The sequence below is a fragment of the Pinus tabuliformis genome, chromosome 4_2 (assembly GCF_031772625.1).
Source record: "Pinus tabuliformis cultivar Carrire ecotype Pingquan chromosome 4_2, CPIR1, whole genome shotgun sequence".
Taxonomy (NCBI): domain Eukaryota; kingdom Viridiplantae; phylum Streptophyta; class Pinopsida; order Pinales; family Pinaceae; genus Pinus; species Pinus tabuliformis.
This window is the reverse complement of record NC_142304.1, coordinates 397,204,520-397,222,224: the sequence shown is the minus strand read 5'-3', so window position 1 is coordinate 397,222,224 and position 17,705 is coordinate 397,204,520. Positions and strand designations below refer to the sequence as shown.

The window sequence follows — 17,705 nt, the reverse complement described above, 5'->3', positions numbered from 1 at the left end:
TATTTTTTATTTTTTATTTTTTATTTTTTATTTTTTATTTTTTATTTTTTATTTTTTATTTTTTATTTTTTATTTTTTTTTCCGCTTCCTTCCCGATTGTTGAGTTCCTTTAGGGATTTTCTACACCTCTATGGCTTCTTCTGGATGAGCCTTCCCTTCCTCAAGTCAATATAGCCTATCATATTCAGCTACTAGAGTAGCCAAAGGGATATAGGGTTCCCTTGAGTTATCCCCTGAAAACCCTAGGGAAAAAATTGGCACCACATCTTGCCCTAACCCTTGACTAAACACAAACCCTTCCATAGTATTTCCTCTAACAAGGTCTGATGGTTCGAAAAACCCATTACTATCCATCACCTCCTCACTTAGGGTTTGTTTGAAATCCGTGAAACCCCCTGAGAAAGCACCCAAAAATAGATCTCCTTGAGAAAAACCCTATATTTTGGTCAACTTACACAATTTGGGTAGACATACTAAAACTAGTTGAAAATAGGTTCCCTTGCACTGTAGATGAAACTCAAATTTGTTCAGGAAGGAAAAGAAGTGGAGAGGAAAACAACGCTACCGACTTACTAGTCTCCCAAGGCTAAAGCACTACACCAACTTACAACTCCATGTCACTAGTTGTCCCCCAGGATTCTTCCTCATTGGTTTGAGGTAGCACGTGACATACCCTTTCTAATATTGAGGTGATTATAAGATGTGTTTATCATATTTTCCATGCACGTATAGCATAAACATATTCATGCATGCACACAATTCTGATGTAATTTACTCTTAATACACATGGTGTAATACGAACACTCAATAAAACACACATATTTAGATGTGAATGATGAAAAATAAAATCTTGACATTTGACATGAACATGTGCATGGTGTAATCGATTTAGAAAATCAATTTTATTCTAGAAAATAATGTTGAATCTCATCATTATGCCACCCTCAGCATGCATATGATTAAACCTTCAACAACTATGGTGCTTTCCAAACTTGTTATTTGTGATGCATTTAGGGTTTTAGGCCATTTTTTTTGTTTAGGGTGTATACTTTTCCATTTTGTATAATTCATTAACTGAATTTGATGACATCTATACATTGGTAAAGATTACTTTGCAACTAGGACGATGAACATTTCAGATTCTGTTGTCAACTTTTGATAACACTAGTCCACCTCAAAAGAGGAAATGTTGTTGCATTAAAAAAAGAGACTAGAACAACCTCAATTGCCGATCTAATATATAAAATCAATGAAGTGTAACTTCCATTGTTGGTAGGTTATCTGAAATTATGATTCTTATCATGCAAGTATCGAATTGGATATGTTCAATTTAGTAAAAATTTCCCCAATTTATACAAAATTCTTCATAAGTTATGCTTAAGACAAAGCTTAACAAAATGTAGCATTAGGGGAATTTTGAGTTCTAAAATGGGCATCCTAAGGAAACTATAAAATAATAGTGGAAATAATAGAATAAGATTAGATTACATCATCAAATTTTAGATGGAAAAAAAAAAAAAAAAATGCATTTAACTCGTATTTAACTACATTTAACTCGTATTTTCAACTTATCTCCCTATGGTTTTACTCAAATTTTGAGCGGGAACACTCGTTGGATGCAGAATTTGATATCTTATCCAAGGATTGCCCATGTTGCATACTTTTGATGGACACTTCTACACGAAAAATGAGAAATACATGAAAAACGCGATTGCAATCCCGTTTTTTCATGTAGTAGGGTCAATCAAAAGTATGCAACTTGGGTAATTCTTGGATGAGAAATTAAATTTTGCATCCAATGAGTGCTCCCACTTAAAATTTGAGTAAAACCTTAGTGAGTTAAGTTGAAAAAGTAGTTTTATTATTTTATTATTTTTTAATCTTTTTACATTTTTACCCCAAAAATAGTGAATCATCCCCCATGGTTGAGATCATCATCTTGAATCCTTTCAGTTCTTATAAAGTTTATTTTGGTTGTACATTTTTCTTAGGAGGCCCATTTTAGACCTCAAAAGTTCTCTAATGAATGAATCCTCTCTATATGTGGTCTTAAATAAAATTCTAGAGTCAAAGATTTTGAACTTCTGATAGTAGGAGGTGGAGTTTTCCAATCTATAGCAATTCATGACATTGCCAGAGGCTCCTCTGCTTCTTAAGGTTTATTTCTACAACTGTTTTCTTAGTTACATCGCATCTCCTAAATATGAGTCTCTGTAGAGCAATTTAATCACTTATCATTACAGAAAACAATTTAAAGCAAGAACAAATGATAAGATTCCAACATTGATACTACAACATGGAAAGAATCAATCAACTTAGGAACTTAGTTTAGGGTATCACTTCATTAGCGCAAAGAATCATAGGTTCAGCATTTTGTTTAGCATCCATTTTAACTGTGGAATAACGAGTATCAAATTCTGGTGGAACCATACTCGTACTATGTATTTCTGATCCCTACTCTATAATGGATATGAGTTCAAGAATTCAAATATAAGTTAAGGATCGATCATGATATAAGAATACTTACAACCATCAGTGCAATGTGTTCCAAAATAATTTGCAAGAGTTGCTAGAATTTGACAATACTTAATTAAACATATCTTTAACTGTATAAATCAGATATAATGAGAGATTTCTCATAGAGAAAAAAGACTCCCTTTCATCAGTATTCAAAATAGGACAGGGTTTTCAATTCTTACTAGTTCTTGTGGATATTATCAGACACCCTTTGCATGAAATTTCCTTTATGTGTATTCTTTGACTCTTCCTACTCTCATACGATGAGGTCAATAGTGATTCTAACATTTGAACTCCCCTACGACACACAAAAGTATTTGTATACTCTATCATGGCTACAATATTTTATCAACAGTAAGAAGAGTTTTGGTGTCATACTAGAGGAGATGATGCACAATGGCCATGAGTGCAAACATATAATTCTTGACATCCCTGTTAAAAGTCACATAGTTCAGTTGAGTGTCCTTTTAATACCTCCAGGTTTATTTGTATAATTAATTACTAACACATCAACATAACTGCATCGTTAACATATCTAGCATTTGAAGTTTGGCCTTAATCAAAAGAACTACAACCTCTTTTTATGTATTATTATGGTAAGAAGTGCCTCATCATAAATAAAAACAAACCCTCAAAGACTTAAAAGTAACATAGGAACTGGTGTCAAGATGTTAGAACTGAAAGTAACCCACTTTGAATTATGATAAGAACAAAACTTAGGAATATAATTTCTTAGAGATTCTTATCATCCATACTACACTACAATCATTATTTTTTTGTTGTAGAATAATCTTGCATCAAATATAGTATACCTAAACTTGTTCAGACATTGTTTCTCCTACAAATTTATTTCATTATAATATCCAAATTAATGGGCACAAAGACAGGGTTTATAGTTCTCCTCCCAACCATAAATAGACTGCTAGTGGACTCTTCAGGAAGTTGTCACCCCCAAGCTTTGAAAGAATGTCCCACGACCCTCTTTGTCAAGGGTTTTATAGGTAGTCATTAAACTATTTTATTGTAGGCTAGTCCAAGGATTCCAGAAAAAACTTACCTCCACCCAGTATCCATTGAGGGACTCCAGAGGAGAGAACCTCCACCCTCACTTAGTGCAGGGACTCCATAGGTAGGAACCTCCACCCAGTATCCATTGAGGGACTCCAAAGGAGAGAACCTCCACCCTCACTTAGTGCAGGGACTCCATAGGTAGGAACCTCCACCTTGTAGTTGATAGATCAGTAGCTCCACCCAATGTAGGGAGTCCAAAGCTTACTGCAACATTAGATATTCCAAGGTATCCAGAGGTTTGAAACCTCCATCCACTAGCTATTAGGGGACTCCATAGGCATAATCTTCCACCCACTACAAAGTTGTGAACTTCATTCTCATACATGGTTATAGAAAAAATGTAGTAGGAAGGGAAACAAGTCCAATTATATTATAAGAATTGTAGTGAAACATAGAACAATAGAACCAACGCTTAACACCACTTCTAGAATAATTTTGAATTCAACCAGCTCTTGAAGACAAGGAAAGAGCCAATTAAACCAAAAATTCAACCAAAAATCATGGAGCTAAGTGCATACCTTAGTTGCAACCAAACTTGAGTTTTCGTTCTTCTGTTACGGGTACCTTTCTCTTTGTTGCATCTGTCTCCTTTTTTCTTCCTCTTATTCCTTTTCCTTTCATTCCCTCATGCCATCACTTGCCTCCCTCGCCCTATTTTATGCTATTTGGTTATAGTATGCAGGTAGTTAGGGTCTCTATAGTTAGTTAAGGTCTCAGTTATAGTTAATTAGGCTGTGGCCCAACCAAAAATAGTCCTACTTTTTTTATCACCTATCCAATATATTTATTTATCATACATACATACACACACACACACACACACACACACACACACACACACACACACACACACACACATATATATATATATAATTAATTTATTTTATATGTTTTATAATAACCCTTATATGCATGAGTCACCTTCACAATATTGTTAACATTACTTATCCAAAGTTTACACACATATAACCTTAATTATGAAATTGAGCATGAAAACCTTTATAATTGTTTACTCTTAATCTTACAGAGCCATGAAAACATTTACCAAGGCTATGTGAATGTAAAGTAACCAGGGCAATGCTTATATTATTTATATGAGTGCATTATGACCAGAACAATCATCATGTCCACATACTTGCAAAATGGTTGGGGTCATTACAACCCTCCCCCCTTGAAGGGAACACTATCCTCGATGTTCTATGACCATAAACACTAAAGTAAAATCTAGACATATTGTTCATGGAGCTTTATATACATAGCTCTATACAATATTTCAACATTATTCATATTTATTTTTATCTAGCAAAAAAAAAAGGATATATCACCTCCAACTAATCATTTCCTTCCCATGTGGCTTCCTCGGGTCCAAAGTGTTTCCACTGCACTTTGACTTGCTCTGTTTCTCAATTCCGGGGTGTGAGTCTCATCTACTCTAAGATGCATAATGGCTTGGGTTAGATCTCTCCCTCAAGTTCCACCTTTAGAACAAACCAATCAGTGACATGATTAGGATATCATACATATATTTTAAGCAATGAAACATGGAAAAAATCGTGAATTTTTATTTAAGGTGGTAAGGCCAATCTGTAAGCCACTGGTCCAATCCTTTCTATTACTTCAAAAGGTCCACAAAATTGTGGTTCCAAGAAATGACCCGATCCTCAAGGAGATTTTCTTGGGTTTAACGTGAAAATATACACGCTCCCCAAATTGGAACTTTTTATGCACTCTATGTTGGTCCACATAATTATTTTATCGATCCTACGCCGCCTTTCAATTTCTCTTGATGGTGTGTGCTTCCTATTCCATTTCTCTCAGCATTTCAGGTCCAATTAGGACCCTACTCACTGGATCGCTCCAAATAATAGGATTGTTGCAACTTCGCCCCTACAGTGCCTCAAATGGGCTCATCTTCAGAGATTCTTGGTACCCATTATTGTATGTAAACTCTACAAGGGGGAGGTATTGTTCCCATTTCTTTGGATGGTGCATTACATACTTTCTCAACATATCCTTGAGGATCTTGTTTGTTCTCTATGTTTGTCCATCCATTTGCGGATGATAATTTGTACTGGAGGTTAATTCTATCCCTATTCCTGTGAAGAGTTCTTTCCAAAATCTTGAGGTGAACATAGCACCTCTATCAGAGATGATTTTCTTGGGAAATACAAGTAGTCTCACAATCTCTTGGATGAATATTTAGGCTACTTCATTGGCTGAATTGGTGGACTTGACTGATACAAAGTGAGCCCCTTTGCTCAATTTTTCAATTATCACCATAATCGCATTATGTTGTTTGGATGCCCTTGGGAACCCTATAATAAAATACATTGATATCACTTCCCATTTCCATTCTGGAATGGGAATAAGTTGTAATAATCATGTTATATGTTTGCATTCAACCTTCACCTGTTGGCACTCCATGCACTTTGCAACAAAATCTTCTACTTCCTTCTTCATATTAGGCCAGAAACAAAACTTCTTGATGTTCATGAGGGTCTTCTGATATCTAGGATGGCCAGAATATGTTTTGGTATGAAACTCCTTTAGTATGATCTTCTTCAATTCACTTTTGTTTGGTACATAGATTCTATCTCTAAAGCTAATCAAGCCATCTTTTGAAAGGTCATATTCCTCGTTATTTTCTCTCTTGTTAGCTTGTTGTAACTCTTCCTTTATATACTGATATTGTTCATCATATTGTCCTATATTTTTAATTCATCCTCCAAGTTCAGTTCCATAACATCTTAATCCTGTTAGGTGGTTTAGTTGCACTTTTCTACTAAGTGCATCAGTGACATTATTTTCCTTTCCCTTTATATATTTGATTTCAAAGTCAAATTCGCTAAGTGTTGTCAGCCACCTAGTTTGTCTCACTTTCAATTTAGGCTGATCAAATAAGTACTTCAAACCTCCATGATCAGTCACTAATGTGAATCTTCTTCCCTGGAGGTAATGCCTCCACATATTTAACGCATGGATAATGGTGGCTAGCTCAAGATCATGAGTCACATAGTTTAATTCATGTTCATTCAACTTTCGTGACTCATAGAAAACCACTTTCCCTTCTTGCATTAAGACTCCACCGAGTCCTTATTTGTAGGAATTAGTACAAACCACAAAGTCCTTGTCTGGATGAATAATCCTTAAGACCGATGCATTGGTAAGAAATTTCTTCCACTGATCAAAACTTACAGCACATTCAGTTGTCCACTCGAACTTATTTCCCTTTTTCTGTAAGGTGGTGATTGGATGGCCTATCTTAGAGAAATTTTTGATAAACTACCTATAGTAGCCAACCAATCCCATGAATGATCTCACTTCTATTATGTTCTTTAGTGTTGGCCATTCTATTATGGTTTTAATTTTCTTTGAGTTCATTGCTATTCCATCCTTGGAGACTATCTGTCCCGAATAATTAATAGTTATAGTAATGCATATAAATGTTCTTCATGTTCTTCCTTGGTTTTTGAATAAACCAATATGTCATCAAAAAAAATCACCACAAATTTATCCAGATAAGGGCATAAAACGTTTTTCATTAGACACATAAACGTGGCAGGGGAATTTGTGAGTCCAAAGGGAAACACTACAAACTCATAATGATCATACCTTATTTAAAAGGTCATTTTATAGATATCTTTCTCCTTGATGTGCACTTGATGATACCCTGATCTTAGATCAATTTTGGATAATATCATCACTCCCCTCAACTATTCGAATAATTCATCAATGAGCAGTAATGGGTATCTATTTTTGATGGTCACCTTATTTAATTACCTCTAATCAATGCATAATTTGACTGTCCCATCCTTTTTCTTTACAAATAAAATTGACACTCCCCACAAATATACACTTGGTATTATGTAGACCTTATCAATCATATGTTTTAATTGCAAATTTAGATCTACCAATTCAAGAGTACTCATCCTATATGGTTCCTTTGATGTCAGTGTTGTTCCTGGCATCAACTCAATAGAAAATTCTACCTCCCTATGAGGGGTAACCCAGGAATGTCTGGAGGAAATACATCTTGGTATTGCTGTAGAACATGATATTTATTCAGGATCTCATTATCTTCCTTCCCTTCCCTATTGTTAGCTCCGACATCACTAGAATTATATAGTGCAAATAGGGTACACCATTTTCTAAGGCTACACTTAGCTTGCATAGCTGCAATTGTTCTCACTGATGTGGGTTTATTTTTGCCTTGGAATATTCTTCTTACCTCGGTCTCCCCTAGGCATTCAATAACTTTCTCGTAGAAATCTACTTTTGTTTGATGGGCATATAGCTAATCCATACCTAGTAACATATTATATACACCTGAAGGGAGAAAATTGAGATTTTCTACTATTAGCATGCCATTAATCTCAAATGCACATGATTTCCCTTATTGACTTACTCTTCCTTTTGTCCCTGTAGCTAATTAAACTAGCCATGCTTCTGCATGAATTTCTTTAGTTAAATGGTTATGTTCCACAATTTTAGGACTAATATAGCTATAGTTAGAGCCAAGGTCAATTAAAATGGAAACAACTTGATTACAAATCTTACCTTCCATCTCAATGATGGAGGCCTGATGGTCGAACTGTCTATTGTCCATGGCTACATATATCCTAAGGATATTGCGTACTACTTTCCCCACCGTACGAGCTTCTTATGTGTTTTATATATATGGCCATATGTCCTTTTGATGTGGGTAGTCTATCTTGTAGCGATTTTCAGCACATGTCCAACATTTCAATGAATTCTTGTTTTCCATTTTATTATGTCCTTCTATAGGTTGATATACATGTCCTTTTTTTGTTGGTTTGAATTTTGGTTGAGGTTGGCTTGTACTTCTTGAGTGTACAACTCCCTTTTTACCTGTAATTTTTATTTTCCTTCCTTTATCACACCATCCTTCTTTATTTTCCCCCCTACCCCTTAACTTCCAACCATTTTTGAATTTTGGTCCATGTCTTAATTATTCATAGCAATGCTTTAATTTTCTAATGACATCTTCTAGTGTCTGAGTTTCATGAAATTCAATATGATCTTTGAAAGACCAAGGTAGCCCACTAACAAACCTCTAGAATTTTTCTTTCTCATCTTTCAAGTAGGGTACATATCACAATAGCTCCAGGAACTTGTTGACATATTTGTCATCTCACATTTATCCCATCATGAGCTCATAGAATTCCTTTATCTTACTATCATCTTCGAATTCACACCAGGTTAGATCTTCTTCTTGCATTCCTTTCACATTTTTCACGTCCTCCAACAATATATCAAATTTTCCTTTTAAGATGAATGTGGCCACCCTGGCCTTCATATTCTCAAAATAAATATGAATTTTGAAGGAATTCTTCATCCTTAGTAACCAAGCTCCTGCATCCTCAGACCTTTTCCTTTCACCATCAAAAGTAGGTTGTTTATCCTTCTTAAATTCTTCTATTATGCAATTTTCCTCCTTTTTTTGTTGATGATGAGGCCTCCCATGAGAATAATTAAAGTGTTGTCTATAAGTACTAGCTCCCATCTCGAGGGAACTCATTAGAATACCTCCCCTCACTATATCATCATTTTCCCATCTATGTCTCTTCCTATATAAGCTTTCATCTGCTCCATTTTTCTCTTCCTTTGTTTCCCTATGTCTCTTCCTACTTCCAAGATTAGGTTCCAATACTTGTTGCCCATGCCTCTGCAATTCTAAAAGGATCTACAAAATAGCAGCATTGACATCCGCTTTCTTTTCTTATGCCTTGACCAATTTTTCATTGTCAACTTTGTAACTTCTTAATTAGGCCTTCATACTTCTAAGTGTGTCTACCCAATCGAGAGAGTCTGCCTCCCCATGCTACTCAACGACCTCTCCCATTAGAATGATCTTTCTTCTAGCTCATGATGGGATCTTTCAAAACTATACTCAACCATTTGGTTGCTCATTTTTATCTGTGGGTGTCTGTGATGTAATAACATCATATCACTGTTAGATACATCAGAAAGAGATGCATCAAATTATTTTATAGACTCATAGTTACTAGCTCAAAGTATTAGGGTTTTAGTGTGTCTATGCATGTGTATGATCAACCAATCATATATCATTTTTTTTCACAGTGAGGTCCAATTTTGGAACATGACTCTAATACCACTTCTGACAAACCATTTCTAAGGTTGAGGTGACTATAATAGGTATTCATCATATTTGACATGCGCGTATAACATAAACATAGTCATGCATGCACACAATTCTGATGTAATTCAGTCTTAATGCACATGGTGGAATATGCACACTCAATAAAACACACATATTTAGATTCGAATGATGAAAAATAAAATCTTGACATTTGACAACCATTAATGGAAATAATCGTTACCATGGATTGATTAAACTCTATGTACATATTAAAAAATTAACATGCACACATGCATGGTATACTGCATTTGGAAAACTAATCTTAGTTTTTCAAATAATGTTGACTCTCATCTTTATGCCACACTCAACATGTATATGATTAAACCTTCAACAACTATGGTTCTTGCTAGACTTTTTATTCGTGATGTATTTAGGGTTTTAGACCATTTTTTTTGTTGAGGGTGTATGCTTCTCCATTTTGTATAATTCATTAACTAAATTTGACGACATCTATACCTTGGTAAAGATTACCTTGCAACTTAGACAATAAAAATTTTAGATTCTGTTGTCAACTTTTGATAACACTAGTCCACCTCAAAAGAGGAAATTTTACAGCACCGAAAAAGAGACTAGAACAACCTAAATTGCTAGTTTAATCCAGAAAATCAATGAAGTGTAAATGCCATTGTTGGCAGACTATCTGAAATTAGGATTCTTATCATGGAAGTATCGAATTGGATATTTTCAGTTTAGTTAAAACTTCCCCAATTTATGTAAAATTCTTCACAAGTTATGCTTAAGACAAAGTTAACAAAACGTAGAACGAAGCCTCTCTAAATGTCATCTTAAATAAAATGCCAAAGTCATATATTTCAAACTTCTAATAGAATTCAACATGTGAACAATAGAGGTGGATTTTTCCTATCTATAACAATTCATGACATTGACAAAGGCTTCCTTGCTTCTTAAGGTTTATGTCTACAACGTTGTTCTTAGATACATCACATCTCCTAAATATGAGTCTTTGTAGAGAAATTTAATCATTTATCATTGCAAAGAACAATTTAAAGAAATCATACATGATATGATTCCAACATTGATACTACAACATGGATAAAATTGATCAATTTAGGAACTAAATTTAGGGTATCACTTCATTAGTGCAAAGAATCATAGGGTTAGGGTTTTTTTCTTAGTTGTCGAATAGTGAGTATCAAATTCGGGTGGAACCATACTCGTACTACATATACATGATCCCTACTCTATGGTGGATCCAAGTCCAAGTATTCAAACATAAGTTAAGGATCGATCACCATATAAGAATACTTATAGCCACCAGTGCAATGTGCTCCAAAATACTTTGCAAGAATTTGACAATACTTGATTAAAGTTATCTTCAAGTGTATAACTCAGATTTAATGAGATATTTATCATAAAGAAAAATTGCTTTTTCGTTAGTAGTCAAAATAGGACAAGGTTTTCAATTATTACCGATCTTGTGGATATTATGAGACCCTTCAAACATAATTTCCTTTATGTGTATTCTTTGAGTCTTCCTACTCTCATACGATGAGGTAAGTAGTATTTCCAACATTCAAACTCCCCTACATCACACAAAAGTATTTTTATACTTTTCATGGCTACAAACAGAGCAATCAGTCTTTCAAGGGAAACATTATCGTTTTTCTCATTTAGAGAGAGAGTCTCTGCCACAATTATTTTATTGATTGTGAGAAGAGTTTTGGTGTCACACCAGAGGAGACGATGCATAATTTCCATGACTGCAAACGTATAATTCTTGATATCCCTGCTACAAGTCATATAGTCCAATCGAGCGTCCTTTTAATACATTCAAGTCTATTTGTATAATTAATTAATATAAAAAATGAGGGGGGTGAGTCCCTCTAGAAGAAGCTGTATTAACCCGAAATTCACAATTTACATATATTTACAGAAGCTTGATTGAATTCGCAATGTACATATATACAGAAGCTTGATTGATACAAATATGCTGCATAGCAGCAAAGCAAGATAGTCAACATATAGTTGCGACACAGTTGGAAGCATGCAGCGTGGGTTTGAACCTGGGTGGGGAGGCAGAAAGCCGTCCGTCCTGACCGCGGGGGTAAACGCCCAAGTGCATCAACATAACTGCATTGTTAACATATCTAGCATTCGAAGTTTGTCATTCATAAAAAAATTACAACCTATCTCTATGTATTATTACAGTAAGAAGTGCCTCATCATAAATAAAACAAACCCTTAAAGAATTAAAAGGAATACAAGAACCAGTGCCAAGGTGATAGAACTGAAATTAATCCACTTTGAATTATGAGAAGAATGCAAAACTCGGGAATACTACATCCATACTACAGTACAATCATTATTTGTTTGTTGTAGAAGAAGGTTGCATCAAATATAGCAAACCTAAACTTGCTTAGGCATTGTTTCTCCTACAAAGTTATTTCATTATAATATCCAAATTAATGGGCACAAGGATAGGGTGTATATTTCTCCTCCCAACCACAAACAAACTGCTTTTCCAGGGATTTCAGAGGTAGTCATGAAAGTATTTTATTTTAGGCTGGTCCAAGGATTCGAGAGGTAACTTACCTCCACCCACCATGTAGAAAATCCTTAAAACCTTGCAATTTCTAATGAGAGAAAGTTGATCACAAAAGACATGAGATTTCTCTACCAAATTTTTTTCAAAAAGAAAACAATGAATAGAAACACAATCAAACATAGAACACAATAATTTATCAGGGGAACCCAACTAGGAAAAGCCTCTATTTCTTATATTAAATTAACCGAGAAACCTGATCTATTACAAAGAAACTGCTTCAAGCCTGAAGCTTCCTGCAATACTGATAAACTCTCTACAAGACTTTTCCAACACTTAGGCAAATAAGGCCTTTTACGAGCTTCTATTTCCTAGCACAAATCTACCCCTAAAAAATAGGAATTTCTCTTATTTCCTTGTGCAATTCTCAACATAATTTCTCTTCTTGATTCTCAAGCTTTGCACACAAAAACTTGTGTATGATAATAAATACAATTTGTGCCTTCTTTCAATCTCAATAGAAAATTCGAATTGCATGACCTACTAGGGATAATTTTAGCAACTGCAACTAGTTCAATGAGAGTAAGTTGAGTTAAAACAAAGTCAACTATTCAACTAAACTCAAATCTATCTCTATTCTACAACTCGAGATCAGTTAACTTATAGACACTAGAGATAACTCCAATAGATAGCTAATTTTAGGCATCAACTTGTCCACAACACAATGAAAGCCATCTAACTCGAATTAATTGACAATAAATTAGTGATCGGCCACATCACACATGTTAACTGATAACTAACTCAAATATCTATGAGATTGAATTCGAATTAGCAACTTTGACTAAGGCGCAAGTCAAAGAATCTATTCCTTGCTACATTTTCAACAGTCCTTCTTAGCGAGGAAAGGCTTCTTGAAAGTACCTCGTCCACCTGGATATGTCTTCAACTCTAGCAAGTTCTCTTTTGTTGCGGTCAGGTGTCTTCTTCTTGGTGTTGGGATAATCAACTCTCTTCCGAGCTTCCTTAACCAAATCCTTTGCCCACTTGGCTCGAGATTTCCCTATACTAGAAGTCTCTAACTGAGTGGACGCCTCCACTCACCCTAGCCTATGGTCCTCATCATCATCATGTTTGTCAACCCAACTACCAATTAACTTAGACTGAAATTGAGATACTAGATGAGGCTCCATCTTGAGAACTCTATCATGCTCTTGCTCAACCATCATAGATTCTCTACTATGGGAACTCATGTTGCACATGCATCAACCTCCAATTTGTATAGGTTCTCAATCCTGAACCCAATTTTCTTGACTTGTCTTGAAGAAAAATGTTTGAGGTAGGCCTCCCCTTTGTTGAATATAACATCATACTCTTTGTCTTCAATGGATGCTATTGAGACAAGGATTTTCTTCAATATTGGAACATACATCACATTCTTGAGATGGAGAATGGAACCAGACTCCCCCTTAAAGCTCACTATACCAAATCCTTTGGTCAAGTATATACCATTATCTCCAAGCTCGATATGGAATTGCATGTATTTCTCCTCCAAACTGCTGAAGATATATTTTTTTCCCTATCATGTGGAATGAAGCCCCTGAGTCAATGTGCCACACATTACCTCGCACTTAGCTTGTCATGCAAGATATCAAGTATAAATCCAATTCAAAATGAGAAGAGAGTGCTTCACCTCTTGCTGCTAATGAAACATGCTTTCTATATTTCTTGTTTGGACATTTTATAGCATAATCTCCAAACTCGTGAAATGAAAACACTTAATCTTGATAAGATCCTTCTTTTCCTTGCCTTAATTTTGACTAGACTCGGTTTTGCCTCGGGCCTTCTTACCCTTGGATTTATTCCCTTTTCCAGGTAAAGCAAAGTTCTCCTCATCTTCTATCCCATATGATACTCCATCCCTTTTGTTCCTTCTTATCTCTTCCTTCACAAGATCTGATCACAGTCTCTCCCAATTAGGGAGCTTATCTCTACCATTCATTTCATCTTGGAAACTATGCCAAGATTTGTGAAGCCCAAGAAGATCAAGGCTCACAAACTCTGTTGGTGGAACTGTATCTCCAACATCTCCAACTGCATCCCTCACTTGTGAAAACTTGTATGGATATGTAATAATGGGCTCATGCTTTCCCATTCGAATGCTACTCAATTTGTTCTTCAAAGCAAATTTTCTGGCATCACTACTACTTTCAAACATATCAATAAGGAGGTCATCAACCCCACCCTAGAAGATCAAAAGTATCTCTCTATTTTATCTAGCTCAAAGAAGAAAATTAATATAGCCAAGATTAGAACGAACTCTCATGAGCTCCATAGTGAAACGGGTCATTGGGCAGTTCCTAAAACACCATGGATGGAAAGGTTCTGCCATCTTTGTGAGAATATGAACATCGAGGATGAAAATCACTTCCTCTTAGAGTGCCCCGCGTACAACCACATTAGATATCAATTTCAAAATCTTTGTTGCAATATTGACCTTCCTAGCCTTTTACGTTGTCAAAATTATAGTGAACTCGGGAGGTTTCTCTCCAAGCTTTTTGAGCATAAGAATAAAATCTTAAATAAAACTAAATAATTCGTTTCTTTAGGTCTGAAAGACCAAAGTTTGGTCTTAGTGGACGTTAACCACCACCACCACCATCATCATCATCATCATATATATATATATATATATATATATATAGAATTTTAGTTTAATGTAAATTTTGCAATTTTTTTTTGTTATTTTAGAATTTATAAATTTTTATAATTAAATGGATTTGTAAGAATCACAAATATGCACTGAAATGGTTGTTTTTTAACGGAGAAAAATAGAGGAATGTGGAATTTTTTTATTATGTTTTTTAAATTTAAAAATTTAGAGATAGTTTCAGATAGTTTTTTGTATTTTTTTTAAGGGATTCAACAAAATAAGTTGTTTTAATTGGAAAGATCTAAAAGTTGATTGATACAGGTAGATGGATTTTTAAAATAATTTTATTCAATGTTAGGTTTTTTTTTTTTTTTTTAGATAGTAAAGAATGAATGACTTTATTCAAAAATTTAATCGAGTAAATTGGTAGTAGTATTTTAATATAATTGAATAAATTGGTAGTGGTATTTTAATAAGATGAATTAGAATGGATGTTCTTATTTAAAATTTTAATTGGGAAAAGAGATAGTGGTTTTTAGATAAAATTATCCACAATGAATGATTTTATTTGAAAATCTAATAAAGCAAATTGGTATTGGTGTTTTGATAATATTATTTTTGAATTTAATAAAATTAAGTTTTATAGCATTATGCACAAATGATTTTTTTTCCTTAATTGTTTTACATATGATAGTTTTAATGAATGTCCATATAAATATTCTTAGAGTGCAAGAATGGTTAGTCATATACCATGGGCTACTCAAGAAACATGCACAAGTACCAACTTGTGCAAATTTAGAGTTATTAGGCACATGTGTTCCTTGTGTAAGAGGTCATAAACAACTAAGCACTTAGTTTTAGAAGCACCATAGTGCTAAATGTGTTGTGTTTGCGCCATGTTTAGCTTCCTCCTTTATGTGTTCATTCATTGTTGAGTGCCCTTGCTTGGTGATTGCAATACATCAAGGTGGAGCCATTCCTATGAATATTTGGTATTGTGCGAAGGTCATAAGGTCATAGGTCATAATGTGCTTACATATGGTAAGGACATTTGTGAAGGAATGTGTGAACATGTGTGTAAATAGAAGTTCCTGTGAAGGGTAACAATGCATAGAAGTGCATATATGAAAAACTGCATGTAAGTGGAAACATTGTACAAGATATAGATAGGATGCACATGGAGAAGTCAAAACAAAAGAAGCCAAAACAAGGAATAGTGTAAGGTAGTGCATAGTGTAGGCTTGAGGAAGGTGGATGGATAGAGGAAAGTTTAATACTTAAAGTTGTACAAGATGGTTAAGAAGATACACATTGAAATTGAATTGTCAATAACATAACTAATAATATAATCTTTTAGAAGGATGCTAATACTATTGACGTGTGCACATATTAATGGTAAATATATCTACAAGGTTTGTTGTGAATATTAATAATTATGTTGACATGGGATAAGAGATGTTGAACAAGAAAAGAGCTCAAAGGTAAAGACAAACTCAGGCCATGAGATTAAAACAGTAAGCTATAAATTTAATATATTTGAATGATACTTGAAATATGTACGAAATATAAATTTAACTTATGTAAAGATATTAAAAATGTATTTTTATTTTTTAAATTTTCTTTAATTCAATTGAAAATTCAAAAAAACACCCTTACATCACAATCACATCTAATCACAATTTACCATGGATAAAACTACAAATTTAAATTGCTAAAATTGCGACCCATATGCTGAAAAAATTACAACGACCCAAATTCAAAACAATATTATGACTTTAAAAAAGGAATACTTTGAGTGTACATTATCCCACATCCATGCGTAATGTGCACACAGGAAAAGGACCCATAGATTCGTAAAAGATCACAATTAACTTTTAATATAAAGATGGAATTTAATTTTTCAATAAAAATAATAAAATAATCTGTTCTAGAAGATGCGAGTCCAACAAGCGACAAGCACTAGTGGTTGGTAAGGCGGGCCCACAACCCTCGATTTGCTCCGTCGATAGTGTTGGAAACGTGGCGACAACCTCCCCGCAACTCGATGGGTAACTCTCGTCGTCTTTTGCAGTTGAGTGTAGGTGGAGCCCACAGGGCAAAGTGCACATGCGCTGCTTTTGCCAAAATTCAACGCCCCGCGCTTTGACCCACTCCACGGGCCGCGCCGTTGGGAGTTGGGCGGAGTGAAGGGGTCGGTCGTTTGTCTACGTCAGGGCACGTGGCGTGCAGGGATTCGTCTGTCACGACCTCGATTTCGACGTGCAACAACCTCAGGCCTAAATTCCGCAGAAGCCCAAACTTTATTACAGTAAGCCAGATTTCCATGAATATAGAATGTTCAACGGTTAGAATCGGACAAACGGAAGATTTTAAGTCTGCCCAATTTAATGTAAGGAATTGCCAAATTTGGACTTATGAGTTTGAGTTTCTAATAGTTTTTCAAAGTATTGAATATATATATTTGGTTTTCTTTAGTTGAGGTTCTAATCTTTTCGAAGTATTGAATTTATATATTTGTTTTTCCTTAGTTGAGTTTCTAATCGTTTTTCAAAGTATTGAATTTATATATTTGTTTTTTAAGTAATGGTTTTAGGCGGGTTTATTTAAAGGGGTTTCATATTTCCAACTTCATTCTCAAAAGCTTAATTTTGATAGATTTAAAGAGAATTGTATAACAGAGGGTCAATAAGTTAGTAGGGAAGCTTTAATTTATTGGCTATTTATCAATCTATATATTTAGTTAAAAAAACCATATTTTAAACAACAAAAATAAATATTTGACC

The 17,705-nt window shown here is 34.6% G+C and overlaps 1 pseudogene; it reads right to left on the bottom strand.

Annotated features, from left to right (window-relative positions):
- LOC149169625 (uncharacterized) overlaps positions 1–17,247 on the bottom strand; it is a 149,143-nt pseudogene extending 131,896 nt beyond the window's left edge.
- Between the last annotated feature and the right edge of the window lie 458 nt (positions 17,248–17,705).